Here is a 20,075-nt window from a genome sequence, read left to right on the forward strand (position 1 = left end):
CAGACAATGACTTGAAGAGCTCTGCAAAATCACATAAGTGCATCCAGGCATGTCGCCTGATGGCAATGCCTGAACCTGCTGCCCTTGAGGTACTTTCAACTACATGCGAAATGAACCTCATGGAAGAATTCGAAATAGATTGCAAGGTAGCCAACTGAGAAGTCACAGATGACTGAACTAATGCAGAAACAAATCCTGAGAGGGTACTGGTCAGTTCATTCATCAAAATCTTCTGTAATCTTGTAAAAATGTTCAAATAATTCAACAACCTTAAGGCGAAGGCTGCTAAAGCATAGACATGCTTCCCAAATCTGTCCATCTCCCTATTAGGAGGATGAACAGTGGCACTCTTCAGCAAGTTCTTTTTTGATGGCCACCACCATGACCATTAGTATCAATGGGCACACCCTTACCCCATAACTGCTTATCCAAAGGTGGTTCCATAATCCTGTCTGGTCTCTGAGATACTGGTTCAACTGGGTCAGGTTCCTTCCACTCTCACTGAGAGGCTAACTCAAAGTTAGTCAGCAGATGTAGCAATCCAGGAGGAAGACAGGCCAGTACTAAAAGCCTCCAGGAATACAGACTCCTCGAAGGGTTGCTGGGCATCCAGGCATCTCTCTGCTTTAGGATCTCAAGGATGTCTCCAAAGGAGACATCTTCAAGAGGTGACAGTGGGGACCCTTCACTTTCATTGAAGTCTGTATCTTTGGTGACAGACTCCTCTGGGGAGTTCAAGTGCTTCCTCTTGCACAGCTCCCATGGAACATCCTAAGTGGAATGCTCTGCGGAGCTATCACAGAAAATGATGATACCCTGTTGGGATGCCTGGGGTTTTCATAGAGACTATCCCTTTGGAAGAGGGTGATGAGGCAAATAGCAGAGGCTTCAAGGTGGAAGACTGAAGATCTGACAGGGTTGGATCCATTTGTTTTGAAGCAGACAAAACTCTCGGATCCAAAAAGACAAGCTTTTGCACCACTGTCCCTCCCTAATCCGAAGGCAACCCCCCCCCCCCCGAGGCAGAAGCCAGAGCAGAGCTAACCTGTGCTGAGGTTCTGAGGTGCAGAAATGGCTCCAAAAACTTCAGAATTGACCAACACTTCAGATCTGACAAGGAAGCTTCAGTTCCAAGAGCTCCCGGAATCCTACTAAGCCAGAGTACTCTGAGCAAACTTTGGATCCAATGATTATGCTACTCTTGGAGCCAAGTCAGATGGAGTCTGACAGCTTGGATCCAAGGACTCTAAGACAGTTGAAAAAAATCAGAGGAGAAACTGATAGTGTGTGGTGGAAGCAGACTCCTGACCTGAAGGGGTAAGAGCCGATAAGCAAGAGGATCTTCTTCACCACTCTTTCCACATCTTCTTCCAACAAACTTCTGGAAGAACAAGTGGAAATAACAGAAGGGGACCTGGGTCACTCCAAAAAGGGGGAGGACATCTTGGATGGCACCTGATCCACTGAAGAAGTGCATCTCGTTCTTAGAAGAGGTGTAGGGCCGGAGATAGTTGGGTCCAGTATTTTTTTCTTTGGATCCGAGGTGGTCAACTTTTTCTGTTTTGGATCTAATGGTGGGGTTGATGTGGTTTGGTTCTTTTTCTGGATTGTTCCGAGACCTAGGGGGATGAAGTGGATGGACTTGGAGAAAAAAATTTGGAATCTTTGGTTTTAGGAGATGGAGCTCCAGATAAAGCCTCTCCAAAAGCAGAAGGGAGCAAACCTTTTAGAATAAGTTTATTCTTTCTTTCAAATAATGAATGCCCTGGGCGTTAAAGCCTTGACAAATAGCACAAACTTCTTGCAAATATATAGGCCCAAAGCAATATACACAAAGCATCGAATACAGGAATTTCGAGCCCGTACTTGATGCATTTTTTAAAGCCAGCAGGGCCTTTTTCCACCATAGTCACAAATATATAAACACTATCAACAATAAGTAGGAATAAAATTAAATTTTGAGGGGGGAAGGAAAGTAAATAAAGAAAGAAAGGTGACTACCAACGATGGTAATAAAGCGTTAGTATTTTCTTTCTTCTACATTCAATGTTAACAATAGTATTCAAGCGGTACAAGCTGTACAGAAGAAAAATACCAAAAGTGGAATTTTAGAGCACACTACTAAAACATAAGGTACTGCGGTGGTGGTGCTGCAGTAGCGTTGTCACCTCACAGTAAGACGTTGTCCTGTTCGATTCTCAGCTAGAGCGTCTTCTGTGTGGAGACATGCGTGAATGGACGTACCTTCGTTGAAGGTTGTGCGTCAGGGACGGCAACTCGGCATGTAAAAATCTACTGCCAATCATTAGCGGACCAGAGTTCCGCTGTGGAGACCCCTAACCGGGAAAAGCCGAAACACACAACAACTAAAACATAAGGTAAGGGATAGAAAAAAAACTTAAAATTCAATAGGTTTTAGAGAAAGGTAATTCAGAAATAAAATTCACATATCTGCTTGAGAACAATGGTCACCACATCTTGTGTGTAACGTGGCAAACGACATCTGAGATAACTTCGGGTTGGTGCATTATAGGTAAAGGAGAAGCTTGTGAGTTCTTGGTTGCCACAAGCTTTAACCATGTCAGAGTCAGATCCGAGGCATCAGATCCGAACCCATTGGATGAGGAAAGAATGAAAATTGATATCATCTGATCATAAGTTTAAAACTGTGTGAATATGGTCAAGTTCCCCTCCAGAAAACATTTGGCTTTGAAATCAAAAGTACACAATGCTGTAAATCAGTAGTGTCCAACCCGCGGCCCGCATGCGGCCCTCAGACCTCTTCCATGCAGCCCACGACCCTTAAATTAAAATTTTACTTTTTTTCCGTTTCTTTTTTAATGGTTGCATCCTTTTGCTTGTGTGCGCATGCCCCAAAGCACCCTCCCATTAGTTTTCGTGCCGATAGATGCATTCGCAGGAAAGGAAGAGCTGACTTGCGTCCTTTAGCTGGTGTGCGCATGCGCGAAAAGCACCCTTCCATTAATTTTCGCGTCGATAGTTGCATTCGCGGCAAAGAAAAGCTGAGGGAAGACGAGAGCATCGCGCCGAAGAAAAGTTGAGAGAGAGAGAGAGACAGAGAGGGATTTGTAATTTTTACACACAGACTACTACACCAGGTAAGCTAAGTATGTAGTGAGTACAATATTGAATTATAGGTGTCACTACAGCTCCCTTAATGGATACGCTAGTAGAGTATATGTTCTTCACCGTTCTTCTGAGAGCAGGGATTCTTACACTTTCAGATACATTTCTTTCTTGTATGTGATGTCTGCAGAGTTTGCATATTCTCCCTGCTTCTGGATATTTTCTAAAATTCCAAACTAGATTGATTGGTCCCTCAACTGAGCTCATCAGTTCAGTGGAGTTTGCTTTTTGAAGTGTTTTTCTTGTGGCAATCAGCTTTGCTTTGCAGAGGTTTAAGTTGCTGACTTTCATGAGGAGGGGAGGGAACTCTTACCTGGTGGTGCCGCATAGGGCTAACCCTTATTTGCTTCTGAAAGTAGTAGACCTATGTTATCCCTGAACTATGTATTCCATCAGTTTTGTTTTCTGGTGCAGAAATCAGGTGTGATGGTGCTTTGGACCCTATAGCATTAGTTTAGGAAGATTGAGCAAGCTGTTTGCTGCTTTCGTTTTGCGAAAAGACTGACCTGGTAGACCATGAAGCAAACGTTTGAGTTGTTAATTGGATCTTTCAGAGTCTGATGGTAAGCCACTCATTGGAAAATGTAGTAGAGGTGTAGCTGTTTGCCATGCTTGATCAGAATGCAGTCATTGCAGACATGTATGTGGTGGCCACACCTTTACCACATACTGTCTCAACCCCAGCTTCAGGAGCTGGCCATGCTTTAGTAAGTTTGAACTTAAAGGATTTTGCCTTTTGATCCTTTGCAGTTGTACTGTCTGACTCCTTCCATGCTGTTGATTCTCTGTTTGGGATCCAGCTCAATCATAGCCCATGAAGGAGGGCATCAATTGATTTTATCAGAAGTTCTTACGATGTAAAGTGATCTTTGAGGGGACTGCCCTTGATGGACTCTAAATCCCCTGCTGCTTCCATGCTTGTGGGCAGCCAGTGTATCCAACCGGTTTGGAGATGTTCATCATGCTGGTCACTGCTGCAGTAACCTTAGTTGTATGGGTTGTATCCTGCCTAGGATGTAAAAGCTGGCCAGAATCCAGAGCTTCAGGGTGCCTTCCACGTACCTACTCAGTCAGCTTGAGCTAACTAAAAGACATGTTTGGGTGCCAAGCCTTTCAGAGCTTTCCTGACACTGAAAAGTACATTCCTGAAGTTTTCAAAGATTGGCAGTCAACTTGTGCTATTAACTTGCAGTTTCCTTTGGGGAGAAAATGCTTTCATTTAAAAAAAAAAAATCTTTTTTATAACTCCTTTCCTGTTCAGGAAATGTATTTTAAAGCTAATAGTTTGTGTTTTAATGGACTATCAATAAGGCCATACTATACTTTTAAAACAAGAGCGCTGTTTTTCCGGTCAGTTTCAGTTATTTTAAACAACTTCTACATTTTTTTTCTCTGGAGTAATTGTGTTTTTTACTTTTTTGGGGCTGTCTGGTTTTTTTAAAGTGCTTTTTACTCTTTTATGTGTAAAAAAGTGAGTTTTAAAGACTTAAGTTTTACTGGCTCTTGTTGCTTGTTTTCCCTGGGAAAAAGGCACCAGTTTTTGCATGACTGTGGAGTAAACTGTCGGTCTCATAATTGGTGGTACTTCTAGCCACAAAAAGAAAAAGGTCAAGTAAGCCGGCTTTGTCACCACAGCATTCTAGCAATTTACATCAGCCACAGGTGGGTGACTTTGCTGTGGCCATTAGTTGTACCTTAGACAACTCCTCTTTTACCCCCAGGTCCCTCTGGTATAGCACCTGCAGCCATGATAGACCAGGGGTTAGCCATGTCCACTGTGGCTGTTGAGGTCCCCTCAGCGGGCAAGGGAGAGTCCCTGGTCCTGGGAGAGGGAACAGGGATGGCTTCCCTTTTTTGCCAGAATGTTGTGTCCAATTCTGAGGAAACTGATGCTGCTATTAAATAACACTGTTGGCATCATTGTTCCTGTCAAGAAGAAACAGAAAACTAAACATGTATCTACTCCTCCTAATTTCCGTAGGATTAGTATACTGGGATCTGACTTAGGCTACTGATCCTCCTTATATGATGGTTTCTGGTAAATGAAAGAGGGATGCCTCTCTTCTCCTAAAGTGATTCAGGATTCTATATTTGGATAAGAAAGGGCAGGCAATGGATTTTCTCTTCGGATTTCTGATTCAGACTTGGAGCCCAGTTTCTGAATCTCCGTGTGTGTGTGTGTGTGTGGGGGGGGGGGGGATCTGTTTCTCACACTATTTTCAGAATGTGCCATTGTTTTCCGCAAGAGAACACTGAGGTTTCTCCAGTCCCTCAAGAAATACAATGAGCTGTTAACAGGAAATTTCAAGAACCTTCACCCATTCCCCCAGTTCTGTCAGCTTTGGAGGATATGTTACTGCCTGCCATTTTCCTGGCACCCAGCCAGCTGCCCCTAAAAATGCAGATGGGATGTATAAAGTCCATCAGTCTGTTAATTCTTTTATACTCAAAATCTGACCCATTAGTTGTAGCTTTAGTTAATCCTACTGGTGCCAAACATTTATTTAATTATAATCCAACTGTTTCTGATAAGGATGGGAAGATTAAGTTTGGGGAAAAGTCTGTGCTTCTGCAACGTTCATGTTTAGGATTTTAAATTGTCAGACTCATATGGTTTGTTCTAACTGTGAACGTATGAATGTTGTGTGTGCTTTTTTTTGTGAGAAAAAAATAAGTCTTTACATTTACTTTTATTGTATAAGTCACTACTTATTGTTTACAGTTACAGTGATATTGGCATGAGTATCAAATTAGATTACATGTGTTAGTATTTTAGGCAGTTCCCAAGGGATAAGACATTGTTGTCATATCCTTGTAAACAAAATTCTTGATTTTTAGTGAGATTGTAATGTCCTTTATCCATACTTGTTGTTTCCCAGATTTAGGTGCATAGAAAGGCCGGTTACTTCTTAATGCTACCACAATAAGCTCAGCTAGAGTGTTACAGGATAACATCTTGTCTCATGCAGAAACTTTTATATATAATTAAGTTGCTTCTTCCTCCATGTACACAGGATGGCTTTGGCAATGCAGTGTCTTATTTTTCATCAGCGGGCCTTGTGTGATATGAACGAAGTAAGGCAGAGCACCATCTTTGTTTTCAACACTTAATTTTTCTCTACTTCGTGTATCTGCATAAATGAGGCTTAGTTTAAACTTAAAGTTTAATAACTGGGTGTAGCGTTCTTGTGACATATTTCTCATACATGGAAATGCAAGTCACCACTGCCTCACAGGTGACATTGGCTGTCAGTGGATAAGGTTTAGCCATATTGTCCTTTTCATGATTTCCCACTATCTGAATCCAATCAGTTTTGTAATTCTCACATGACATGTTGTGTTCTTTCCAAATGCGTTATCTGGGACAGAGGTTTCCTGCTTTAAAGTTAAGAGTTGCATCCTGGTTTGTTTAGCTGCATTTGTTGGTTAGATGGGCTGTGCATATCACAGGACTCCCAAGTGTGAAACTTTAGTTTAGCTGACATTCTAACAAAGCCATGCATTTTATTTAGTTTTTGGTGGCAGCAAAGAATTCTTCCACTATGTTAAATGCATAACTGTTTTCAAGTCATTGAACAGCCTGAAGTGCAGAAATATAATTTTTAGTTCAGAATGTTTTTTTTTTTTTTTGGAGTAAGTTAATATTTTGTTTTTCCATCACATAACTTGTTGACTTCATGGAATGATGATGTTACCTAAAGTAACCACCAGGAAGTCCATCTGCAATGCAAGTTGGCAGAAAAAGTACAGTTTTGTACCTACCATAAATGTAGATGTCCGAACTGGATAGCATCTGCAGTCATAACAACTGGGTTGTCCTGTCGTCAGGCAGCCCTTCGGTCGGCCGGATTCCAAAGTCCGGGTCCGGCTTCGGCTGATGTCGCACTTCACCCGACGTCATCTCTGCTGGTCTTCGGGTATAAAGGCATCAGCCGACGCCATTTTCCTCAGTGTTTCTTGCCCCAGATGCCAGTTGCCCTCTTGGAAGGCTAAATTTTGGGTAAATGCCAATGTTTCCAAAAAGATAGAAGGCAAACACAAAAATAAGCATGTATGTACATATATACAAACAAATACACCATAAGAGACTCCCCCCCGCCAGCTAGCTATTAGGAGGGTAAATACCCTAGGAGTACCACAGAGGGGAAGGAGGGAGGGTAATCCTGACTGCAGATGCTATCCAGTTCGGACATCTACATTTATAGTAGGTACAAAACTGTACTATGTCCTTCATGGATGCATCTGCAGTCATAACAACTGGGTAGAATACCATAGCCAACTAGGGGAGGAGGAAGAATATATTATGGTGTGGTTAGGATCCCTTGCAGTACAGCAGTGGCAAACCCTGCTCGGGATCTGGAATACAGAGGTAAATTATAATGCTTGGCAAATGTATGCAAGGAGGTCCAAGTAGCCGCCTCAATAATGTCCTTGGTTGCCACTCCTCGTAAGAAGGCTGTGGTAGTGGCTGTTGCCCTTGTAGAATGAGGCCTTATGTTCTGTGGAATTGGTTTTCCATGAAAGGAGTAACAGAATCGTATGCAATTTCCTATCCATTTGGAGATTGTCTGTTTGGAAATCGCTTTTCCTTCCCTTCCTGTGGCATAGGCTACAAACAGCTGGTCAGTTTTTCTGTTACTTTTTGTTCTGTCCAGGTAGTAGCGTAGCTGTCTATGTACATCCAAGGTATGCAGCATTCTTTCCCCTCTGTTTTGTGGGTTTGGGAAGAAGGTAGGCAGGTGGATTGCCTGGTTTAAAGACACTCTGGATACCACCTTAGGCATAAATGTAGGATTAGTCCTCATGGACACTCTATCTTGGTGGAAGATTAGGAAGGGTTGTACTGCCATTAGGGCCTGAAGTTCAGAAACCCTTCTTGCTGAGGTTATTGCCAGTAGGAAAGCAGTTTTCCACGATAGATGCTGCAGGTCTGCTGTTGCTGCTGGTTCAAAAGGTGCGAGTGTCAACTTTTCCAGCACAAAGTTCAAATCCCAAGCTGGCAATGGTGGTTTCCTAGGAGGTTTTACATTCTTGATCCCTCTGAGGAACTGCCTGAGTAAAGGATGTGAAAAGACAGGTGGATCAAAGCTGTATTCTGCTGAAATAGCTGATGCATGTATCTTGATGGAGGAATAGGACAGGCCTGTATGTAGAAGCTTTGCCAAATACTCCAGAATGTTAGCAATGTCTATATTCGACACATCTTTTCCTCTTTCAGCACTCCAAATGACAAACCTTTTCCATTTTCCTGCATAGTTCCTTCTTGTTGAAGGTCTGCGGGCTTCAAGGATAATGACTTTAACCCTTTGGGAAAGCTGTGGATTAGTTGCTGCTATGTGATGTTCCATGCAGTCAGTTGCAACGTTTTTATGTTTGGATGCGTGATGCTGTAGTTGTTCTGAGTTAACATCAAAGGCATCAGGGGTATTGACCACATTTTGTCCCGAGACATGCTCCTCAGCAATGGGTACCAGTGTTGTCTTGGCCAGTTTGGAGCTATCAGGGTTATCCTTGGACGTTCCTCCTTGATTTTTAGTAATACCTTGTGTATCAAGGGAAGAGGTGGGAATGCATATGCTGTCAGACCTTTCCAGCTGAAGGAGAGCGAGTCCACTTTCCATGCAAGTGGGTGGAATGTCCTTGTGCAGAATTTTTTGAGCTGGTGATTGAGAGGGGAAGCGAATAGATCTATCTGTGGCATTCCCCATTTCTTTGAGATGGCCTTGAAGATGTCCGGGTGTAGCATCCATTCGTGAGCATCCAAGGTGGTTCTGCTTAACATGTCTGCTAGAGTATTCTCCTTTCCTGGTACGAATATTGCCTGTAACTGGATGTTGTAGCTGAGTGCCAGGTTTCAAAGGTCCAAAGTCATTCTGCATAGGGGGTATGAATGAGTGCCTCCCTGTTTGTTGATGTACCACATGACTGTGGTGTTGTCTGTCCTTATCATCAAATGTCCTGCTTTGAGGAATGGTCTGAATTTTTGGATTGCCAGTTTTACTGCCAGCATTTCTTTTAGGTTGATGTGCAGATGGAGCTGGTCCTGTGTCCACAATCCTTGTACGCATTTGTCCAGCATGTGAGCCCCCCATCCTAGGTCTGAGGCGTCTGTTGTGATGGTTTGGCTTGCTTGATAGTTGTGAAAGGGTAGGCCTGGATTTGACTGGCATGCTTGAGCCCACCATAGGAACTCCTGTTTTAGGCATGGGATTAGAGGAATTTCTGCTTCTAGGCTGTGCCTGTGTTGGGACCATAAATTCTTTAGGTACCACTGTAGTTTTCTCATATGTAGTCTGACATGTGGAACCAAGATTATGCATGATGCCATGAAGCCCAAGGCCTGTAGAACTTTTCTTGCTGTTAGCTTGTTCTGTTTTGTTAGTGCCAAGAAGTAAAGAGGGAGTTCTTTTTGTTTTTCTGCAGTTAGGAATGCCATTTGTTTTACTGTGTCCAATTCCGCGCCCAAGAATGTCCTTGTTTGGGATGGTATCAGCCTTGACTTTTGCAAATTGACTGTGTATCCCAGTGCTTGTAGCAAGTAAATGACCCTTTGTAAATCTGTTGTCAGCTTGCTTTTGTTGTCCCCCTGTAGCAGGCAGTCGTCCAGGTATGGATAAATTTGGATTCCCTGTAGTCTGCAGTGGGCGATTACTGATGCCAGGCATTTTGTGAATACTCTGGGCGCAGTAGATAAGCCAAAGGGCAATGCTGAGAATTGATAGTGCTCTGATCCTGCAAGAAATCTGAGGTATCTTCTGCAAATTGGTCGTATGGGGACGTGCAGGTATGCCTCCTTGAGATCTAGAGTTACCAGCCAGCACTCCTTGCCCAGCATGGGAAGAAGTTGCTGGAGGGTCAGCATTTTGAATTTTGGGACAATGATGTATGTATTTAAGATGGACAGGTCGAGAATAGGTCTCCAGCTTTTTTCCTTTCTTGGAACTAGGAATAGTCTGGAGTAGAATCCTTTGCCTTGTTCTGTTATTGGCACTCTTTCCACAGCTCTCATCTTTGTTAGTTGCATTATCTGCTGTAGAGCTTCTGTTTTTTGTTTTGGAGGCAGGTTTGGCATTCCTCTTTTGACTGGTAAAGTGTGGAAGTGGAACCGGTATCCTTGGTCTATGGTTTGCAGAATCCACTTGTCTTTTGTGATATAGTGCCAGTTCTTCGAAAATAAGGTTAATTTTCCGCCTAATGGTGCTGCTATTTGTTCCCTGGTAGGCGGAGTTAGAATCAAGTCACTGTGCTGTTGTAGTGGCAGTGGCTGTGTCTGTGCCTCTGTTATTACCTTGCCACTGTCGTCCTCTGTAGGCACCCCCTCTGGATTGATTTCTGCCTCTGGGACGTCTATTCCTGCCCCTTTGGGATCTTGTGGAGTCAGGAAAGGACCAATTTTTGGCAGGCCAGTTCCTGCTAAACCTTGGGGTTGAACCTGCAAGAAATCTTTAACCGTTTGTACAGATTTTGCCTTTTCTTCCATTTTCTTCATTACCTGCTGGGCAGGTGTACCAAACAAACTGGCTTTATCCATAGGTGCATCTAATAACTTAGCTTTAACATGGTCCGGTAAGACCTGTTCCTTCAGCCATGCATGTCTTCTTATCACTGTGCCAGTCATGGCTGATCTAAATGAAGCCTCCAGTGCATCATAGCCACATTTTAAGGAATGGTTACTAACCTGTTGTATGTTATTTACCATTTCTAATATATATATTTCTTATCTATAGAGTCATCAGAGGATAGCTTTTTAGTTAACTGATCAAGCATAAACTCTTGGTATTGTATCATGTGAAACTGACAATTTAAAGCTCTAGCTGAGAGAGTAGCGGAGGTGTAAACCTTTTTGCCCCATCTGTCTAAAGACCTGGCTTCCCTTTGAGAAGGAATAGGGTTTTTTGCTGTGGTCGAGGCTACTGCCTTAGGCCCCTGGGATATAGTTTCGGGGTCTGCAAGTGGGGCCTTGTATAAGTGGTGATGAGTGTCTGGAACCCTGTAAAATCTGTCTGGTTTGGCAGGGGCTGGAGGTAAGGAATCTGGTGCAGTGCAGACATCATTAAATGCATCGTCCACAACAGAGAGGACAGGAGGTATAGCTAAAGGACTGTGTTGTGGGAGGTGCAGAAAAGTCCTAAGTCTTTTTCTGGAATCTGAGAAATCCTGTTCCTGCCATTGGAATTGTTCTCGCATGGCATGTAAGGTTTCCCCAAAGGAGAATTCTTCTGGTGGAGAAGCAGCTGGAATGGATTCTTCAGCATCTGAGTCTTCATAATTGGAGAAATGAGCCTCTGGCTGGTCTGTAATATCTGAGTCCTCCAGCGGAATCATCAGAGGACACAGGCTCGGGGCTCTGCTCTAGGTCTCTTTTCTGGGGCTGATAGGCACTGTCTGGGTGAGATTGAGATACACTAATTAAGGATATTAAATCTTCTGCCAGAGTAAGCATTTGTGAACTAGAAGTGGGCCTAGTTGAGGGGGGTTTAACAGGCACTGATTTAGTAGATTTGGCTGCTTTAGCCCTGGTAAAGGCCTTAATAGACATGGCTGCAGGAGGCCTAGCAGCACCACGTGCTGGGGTAGAGACATCCAAAGGGATGGTGTCTGATAAGTCACTAGTAACCACTGTAGGTAAGATTTCTGAGGCCGATTCAAGTAAGGTAGCAGGAGTCTCAGAAGTAGTCATTGATTCAGCTGTGCTTTGATCAGTTTTCTCGGTTTCGGCCGAAACCAAGACACTCGCGGTTTGCTTAACCATGGTTTCGGCCGAAACCGCGGACCGCGAGTGTCGGTCTTTTTCTTTGCGTTTTTTAACAATCTGGGTAGTCTGAGGATCCGACGGCATAATGTACGCAAAATCTGAGCCGAAAAACTGTTCAGCAAACTCCGACCGACGCCTAAGCGTTCGTCGGTTGAATGAGGCACAGGCTGAACAGGCTGCTACGTTGTGGTCTGGGCCTAAACAAGGCAAACAGTAAGAGTGGAAATCTTTATGAGGTATTTGTTTCCCACAAGTTAAACAGTTATTGACTTTTTCTGACATCGGCTGAGGCAAGAAAGAGTCCCCAACGGGGTACTTAGCTTTTAGAAGTCTTCGAAGTAGTATTCGGAAGTAGTAATCTCTGGATCTGACCGACCGGCACTTGCGAACAGCTTCTGCTTCGGGCGCCACGCGGCAAGAAAGACTGGGGAAAATGGTATCGGCTGATGCCTTTATACCCGAAGACCAGCAGAGATGACGTCGGGTGAAGTGCGACATCAGCCGAAGCCGGACCCGGACTTTGGAATCCGGCCGACCGAAGGGCTGCCTGACGACAGGACAACCCAGTTGTTATGACTGCAGATGCATCCATGAAGGACATGGGGATATTCCTCATCAGTAATTTAGTTTATTTATTTATCACTGTGAAGGGAATTGATGAAAAGCCTAAAAAGTTATGTATGCCACATTTCTAGATACTGCAGAGGAGGAAGTCTTGGAGTTAGTTATTGTTTTTGTCTTTCAAACAGAGGAAAAACTCAAAATAGCAACCACAAAATAGAAATTCAGTAATTGTTAACCTAGAAAAAAATAATTTATTAGTCATTTACTCCTTGCAAGAAACCAGGGCTCAAAGAAAACTATATGCTTCTGTTACTGAGGGTAAAGTATCAAAACAAAGAGTGTGAATCTGGTTGTGTAATTCACTTAAAAAGAGACAAAAGTTAGTGGTATACAAAATTACTAACCAAGGTGCACGCTTTTGTGAAAAACATAGGATGCCACATCTTAAGCTGATGATGTATGCAGAGTAAATAAAATTATAAACAGCTAAGGAATTAAATTAGGAAATATAAATGGATAAAATAGAATCTGTGTCAAATAATTAAATGAAAAAAAAATGCAATAAAAGTAGTGGCAATAAGAAAGTGAATTTTGAGGTACACAGGTATGGCACAGTTGAAATTCAAGCTATATACAAACACACACACACTGATTTGATTTATATACAAACACACACACACTGATTTGATTTAAATGCAAACACACACACCTGGGGAAGGCTGGCACAGGTTCACTAGTTATGCCCTCGTCTGCCCAGACTATAAGGCAGTAATCACTATCAACCATCCTTACGTATCGGCTACTATATGGCCCAAACCACAGGGTGACCAATCCTACTGTGTGATGTTACTATTATACAAATGGCAAGTGTGACCAACAGTAAGGCTATTGGACTGGAGTATACAATGTCAAGTACTGTAAGAGCTTTTAATTTAAATAAACAAACCAGCCACAATTAAAAGGTTTAAATATATTTAATAATAAACAATAAAAAGAATAAGACAATATTCAATAACTCAATGAATAAAGTGACAGAGTTCAGAATCACAGGAAATATTTTATTTAAACAACATTGCAGGACAGTCTCAAATACAGAAAACATCTACTAATCTTGCTATATTCCAATCTGTCCCTAAGAGAGTTTACTTATCTCTCAGAAATGTGCCTAGAACTGGAAGTCATAAAACAAACAGTTTTACATTTGAAACCTGTCATTTATTCTGTTTCCAGACAATAGAACTTCTGGCTCAGTGTAGACATCCTGTTTTCTTGATGAGATAAACACAGTCGTAAAACAATTCACTTCTTTTCTTAGTGTTTGTAAATTAACTCTGTATGTCCCAACTTCTACCATTACAGCACACACCTGCACAGGTATACAGTTATTATACACGTGTCCGCTCTTTTCCAGCAGGGTACACAGTGTTTACATTCCTGAAGCTCAGTACAGAACATACAGTTCAACACACACTTCTGCACCAATAGTTTAATGTACACATATGTATAGTTTACTTACATTTGTAAGACAAGCATAGGAATTATATTAATAGTCAAAAATGACATAGAACTATGTACAAAATAACATCTAGCTGGGCTGGCAAGCCTCACAGCCGCTTTCCCCAAAACTTTGGGCCAAAAGGGATGATGATGCATTTGTTGGCATTCGGCTTGTGGTCATGTTTCTGGCACCAGTCATTTGTTTGGGTGAGACCCTCTTATTCAGAATTGTTTTATTAAGTCAGTGATGTGAATTCTTTACTTTATTGCAAATTTGTTGGCTTAATTTTGTGGATTGTAGTACTGTAGGGCTGCTAATGTTGACATTTTACCTACTTGGGACGGCTGGAGTGGTTTTCCCAGTGTGAATTGGTAGTACTGTAGTGAATTAATGACAGTGTCAGTGTGTGCCAGTTTTTTTCATTGCAAGTGAATGAGTTTTCTTGGGTAGCATGCAAAGTACACCGTATTTAACTTGATGGTACAGCTCTGATTACGTCATTGAAAGCTGCCATCCTTGTAGCAGTAAGAAACTGTTGATTACATGCAGCTAACCATACATGTTCATAGCTCTATCGCAGTCCATCTGAATTTCATGAATTATGAAGAACATTTCAAAATGCCCAGTATTACTGGCACAAAGTACAGACCAACAGTCACAGTAAATGTGATGTGCTTTATGCGTAATTGCTGTTTTGAAGACTAATGGCATTAGTACTACAAATGAAACAAAGTGCCTCATTGGCCCTCCTCATATGTAATCTGGACAACTGGATGGGTAACTGTAAATTCACCCAAGGGATATTTTTGTGTTATGTTGCAGATGTGAAATGATCCCTCCAACACCATTAACATATACTACATAACTACAACTATGGATAGTTTTAATTTTTATTTCCTTATTTTTTAATGTAAATTGTTAGCCATTGTTTTAAAAATTATACAACTAGGAATAAAGTAGTTAATGGTTACTCCTTTTTTACTTTTCAGCATGGCTTCTGCATCCTGTCAAAGTAAAACCAACATGAAAAGAAAAATAGCGGATGAAAGGAGTGTCTTTCAGGAAAAATGGACTGATGAGTACTTCTTTGTTGAATCTAACAATAAAGCACTTTGCTTAGTATGCAGAGAAGTGGTATCCGTTTTCAAGAACTACAATTTGAAAAGGCATTATATTCAAATGCACCCCAAATTAAGTGAATTGCAAGGAGTGTGCCGTAGACAGAAAATATCAGAATTAAAAAAAAGTCTTACATTTCAACAACAGCCGTTTCGAAAATCAGCTACTCAGCCGGATTCTTTACTGAAGGCAAGTTATGTTGTAGCAAATTTAATTGCGAAAAAATCCAAGCCATTTGCCAATGGTGAATTTGTTAAAGGATGCCTTGAAAATGTAGCAGTCATAATTTGCCATGGAAAAAAAAAATCAGAATTTTCTAAAATCAGTTCATCACACCAGACAATCGCAAGGCGTGTGGAAGATATAGCCAAATCTACTGAAAACACTTTGGAATCTCGGTGTGCAACTTTCAAGTTTTACTCCATAGCTTTGGATGACAGCACTGATGTTACAGATACGGCACAACTTGCCATATTTATTCGTGGTGTTGACAACGATTTCAGTATTACTGAAGAACTGGCCTGTCTGGTTCCACTGAAAGATACAATGAAGTCTGTTATCTGTACAAGGCAGTAAAAGAAACACTGGCAAGATTTTCCTTGGCTATCGGAAACCTGTCTGGCATAGTAACTGACGGTGCTCCAGCTATGGTTGGAAAGAAGGACTAACAACACTGATGGAAGAAGATGCAAAACAAAACAGTAATGTGCGTTTCATGAAGTACCACTGCATTATACATCAGGAAAATTTGTGTGCACAGACTTTAAAAATGGAAGATATTATGAATGTTGTTATTAAAACAATCAATTTTATAAGATCCAGAGGATTAAATCACCGCCAGTTTCAGGAGTTTCTGACTACTTTGGAATCTACCTATGGAGACATCTTGTACTTTACTGCAGTGAGGTGGTTAAGTCGTGGAAAAATGCTGAAACGCTTCTATGATTTACGAGATGAAATAAAGTCCTTTATGGAGTCAAAAGGAAAGCCTGTACCCGAATTTGAAAATGCAAACTGGATGGCTGATTTAGCCTTCTTAGTAGACATCACTGCTCATTTAAATGACCTGAACCTGCGCCTCCAAGGGGAAAACCTATTAATAAATGACATGCTTCAAACAGTGACGGCATTTGAAGTGAAACTGAAATTATGGCACTGTCAGATGAAGAACAATAGCTTCATTCACTTTGAAACGCTGTCTGAGCAAAGCCACGTAAATACTGAAAAATATGCGGCATTACTTAATAGTTTATCACAGGAGTTTGAGAGTAGATTTCAAGATTTTAGAAAACACCAACAATAGTTCAGTATATTTGCTACTCCATTCTTAGTTGACATCATGTTGCCTGCAAACCTGCAACTGGAATGCATAGAATTGCAGTCAGATATGCAACTTAAAGAAAAATTTCTGCACGCGTCTTTATTGGACTTTTATAAGTTATACCTACCCAAAGAAAAATATCCGTCACTTCACGAACATGCCCTGTTCATGACATCTCTGTTGGGGAGTATATACATTTGCAAGCAATTTTTTTCTCGTATGAAGTATACAAAAAATAAAATCAGAACAAAAATTTCAGATGAGCATCTTGAAAATACTCTTCGCATCGCCACTACCTCTATCAAAACCGATATAGACGCACTGGTATCAAAACGACAAGCTCAGTGTTCACATTAAAAAGGTTATGCTCATAATGTTGGTCTACTACACAAAAGAACAATCCTGACTTGACAGCCTGAACCTCCTGATATGGACACAAGTATAACAAGAACTAGGACCAATAAGTTTGAATTCTGCGAAGGTCTGTGCCTGGCTGCACCCTTGTGAACAGGTTTCACGAATAAACACTGCCACTACTAATAAAGTCAATTATTTGTTTAAATTTGAGAAATGTAACAAACACTGGAAGACCCCTTCCAAATTTTCAGCAAACATTTGGAAAAACCTCAAGTTGGAGATTTATAGTAATCTAAGGAAGAAATACAAAAAGGTGTTACCTGATGATGCTACGCCTCATTGAGTGGATCTGTGCAAGTCGTCAGCTGAAATGTGCACTCATGCAGATTGGAGAGGCAACTGCAAAAAAGCAGGTGTGAGATTACCTAGTGAAACTGGAATGTGTTGTTGCATATTAACATGTTCTTTGTGGCTCCATAGTAAGTGGGTGAACCAAAGTTAAACGTGTTCTACCATCTGTTAGTCAGTGAAACAAATGTAAAAATACAAATTGTTCATTTTTTAAGAAGTAAAAGTCTCATCATTCCTGCAAGCTGTGCATCACCACTGAAGAAACTTCTTTCCTCTTCAGACCAGCCTGACCAGACAGTTGTGCAAAAGCAAGAAATATTGCCAGTGCCATATTTCAGGGACAGATTCCAAAGCTAGAAATGTGCCTTTCCAAAGGGGTGCTCAGTTTGAGAATACCACTGATGAACCTTCTTTTATCTTCAGACCAGACAGCAGTGCAAAAGCAAGAAATATTGCCAGTGCCATATTTCAGGAACGGATTCCAAAGCTAAAAATGTGCCTTTCCAAAGGAGTGCTCAGTTTGAGAATACCACTGATGAATCTTCTTTCATCTTCAGACCAGCCTGACCAGATGTAGCATGTCTTGAATAATTTCAGGGACAGATACAAAAGCTAGAAACAGAAGAATACATGAGCGCTTTGGACAACATATCATATGGGCATTAAGGACATGATGGAAGACATGGACATCTTTAGGAAACCGGCAAAATCACAGGTATGATCTCATACAAATTGAAGGGTTCGTACCTGTTAATTTGTTTGTTTTACAAATAAACTTTGATGTTAAATTAAGATGTTAGATTTCACTGTTTTTTAAGTATTTGAATGAGATTGAATTTTAGGACAAATATTATGCATTTATTACATTTATTCATTGTTCAAATTCACCTACAATACAGCCAGTGGGTCGACCACCTACAATACAGCCAGTGGGTCGACTTTGGTCACCCGCGACAGCGATACAGTTAACTATATGATATATTTTACATGCGGTCCCCAGACAACTTCTGTTGACTCAATGCGGCCCCTGCAAGTGAAAAGGTTGGACACCCCTGCTGTAGATGAACATAGATTCTTGCCAGTAGCTATCGCATCAGAGATGCTGCTACAAAACAAGTAGGTATAGGAAGAGTTTGTAATGCCTAGTCACAACCTTACGGTTGCAGTCAGATACACGTTGAATTTTTAAGGTTTTTGCCCCACAAACCCTTTAGAGCTTGAGGTGCTTATTCAGTAGCATATAAGCCATGAGAAACAACCTATGAGAAGAAAGTTCAGCTGGAAGTTTAGTATTGGGGCACAGATTTTTACAGTGCTTAAAGCTCTTGGTTAGAAAAAAAGTATGACTTGCAGCTAGCCTGAGACCATTACTTCTACAGCATCCATTGTAGCTAGCCTGGGACTATTACATCTACAGCATCCATTTTTATCTGTCTTGCCTTAGGTCTGCTAGCATATATTTCAACTTGCAGACATTGAAAACAGAAGCAAAGGCCCTTGAAAAGTAGGTATATTCAGTCAAAAATCTGCACACAATTAGCATAACATTTAATACCAAACAACATACAGCTTTTCCCATTTCCAGTAGGATGTGGGCTACTACTCAAACACATTTGAAAAACAATGCACGACAAAATGATGGGAAAAATTATGCACATTTTCAAAAGACAGTGTAAACAGATTAACAGTAGAAGTACTCTGCTAGCTGTGTATTCTGAGCCTGGACTTCCAGATGTTAGTTTGTCTGGAACAATGATGAGAGGCTGACTACAATACAAGGTAATCCATAAATTGCCCACCTTTCTCTCAGTTAAAACAGTTATCCATCACTGTCCAACCTGCACTACCTAATCATGTTGTCAATCAGTTAAGTATCTTGCTACCATTCCATGTTACTCCTTTTATTCACAAAATTGCTAGGTACTATAGTAACTTCAGTCTTTCCTCCCACAGGCCAGAGGCCACAACGCATCTATTCTCAACAGCTGGTAGCTTATACACCTCCTTATGGTATTTGTCTTGACCTTCCCATTGTGGATTTAATTGGGGGCACCCCTATCCTTGGACAATCAATGATCCAGTAACAAGGGGGGCACTGGTCCACTGGCCAGGGGTTCAAAAAAGGGTTCAATTAGTTTTTCTAAACATGCTTCTCATAGGAAAGTATTTATCTATTAGCATAAATGGAAAAGTAAGATGCATTTGCACATTGTTTCATGCAATATCAAAACAAGACTGTATGCAGCACTTCTCACTCTATTAGTCTGATCACAAACTAGCTTCTACCATCCATTTTTTTGGGGCAAGTGTTCACCCGCTTGGGACCTCCCTAAAACCTAAGCTTATCATTAAAGTATCCCAGTTCTACTTTTTCTTTCCGTGCACACTGCTACCTAGGTGGCAACTAAACCCACACTATCCAGAGCACAGAACAATGCAATAATATCTTTCATCCTGCAGGGATGCGATCTACCAAGGATGGACTTGAACCACTACTCTTTTAATCTCCTCTACCATACCTTTTTGTGCAAAGTGAGACAGTCTTGCCAACACTGTCAAACCACTCCACTCTTGAAATCTGTTGAAAAGCATTGCAAAGATGCCTCTGGCCCCCAACAGCATTGTTAACTATGACTTTTTTCCAGGTTACTAGTTCTTCCCGCATTCCTTAGGTCCCGCAGTCTACACATGGCTCTTGCACAAAACTCTCTGTGCAACAGCCACCTCATCTTGGTAACATTCTCTAATCAAAAGTGGGATCAATCTAGAAGCAAGTCCCCAGGCTTAGACAATGCCAGACAAGAAGCACAATTCAGCTCGTAATGAATGCTCAAAAAACTACAGAACACAGATTCCTACAGCTATTCATTTCCCATCTCTTGGCTCATGTATTCCAGGCAGGGGCTACAGGACAAACTGAAAACACTGCAAATTACTTTCAAACTCAAGCTCATTCTACACAA

The 20,075-nt window shown here is 41.5% G+C and overlaps 1 protein-coding gene across 4 annotated transcripts in view; it reads right to left on the bottom strand.

Moving 5' to 3' along the window:
• LOC122806846 (cyclin-dependent kinase 17-like) overlaps positions 1-20,075 on the bottom strand; it is a 2,140,137-nt gene that overhangs the window by 2,039,046 nt on the left and 81,016 nt on the right. Inside the window, exon 2 of one of the 4 annotated variants that reach the window (XM_044077601.1) lies at positions 17,082-17,160. The exons of the other annotated variants lie outside the window; for them this stretch is intronic. The gene's annotated coding sequence lies outside the window, so the exon portion shown is untranslated. The remainder of the gene's footprint in view (positions 1-17,081; positions 17,161-20,075) is intronic. 4 annotated transcript variants of the gene reach the window in all.

The sequence above is a fragment of the Protopterus annectens genome, chromosome 7.part0 (genome assembly GCF_019279795.1).
Source record: "Protopterus annectens isolate FY-2018-M chromosome 7.part0, PAN1.0, whole genome shotgun sequence".
Classification (NCBI taxonomy): Eukaryota; Metazoa; Chordata; order Ceratodontiformes; family Protopteridae; genus Protopterus; species Protopterus annectens.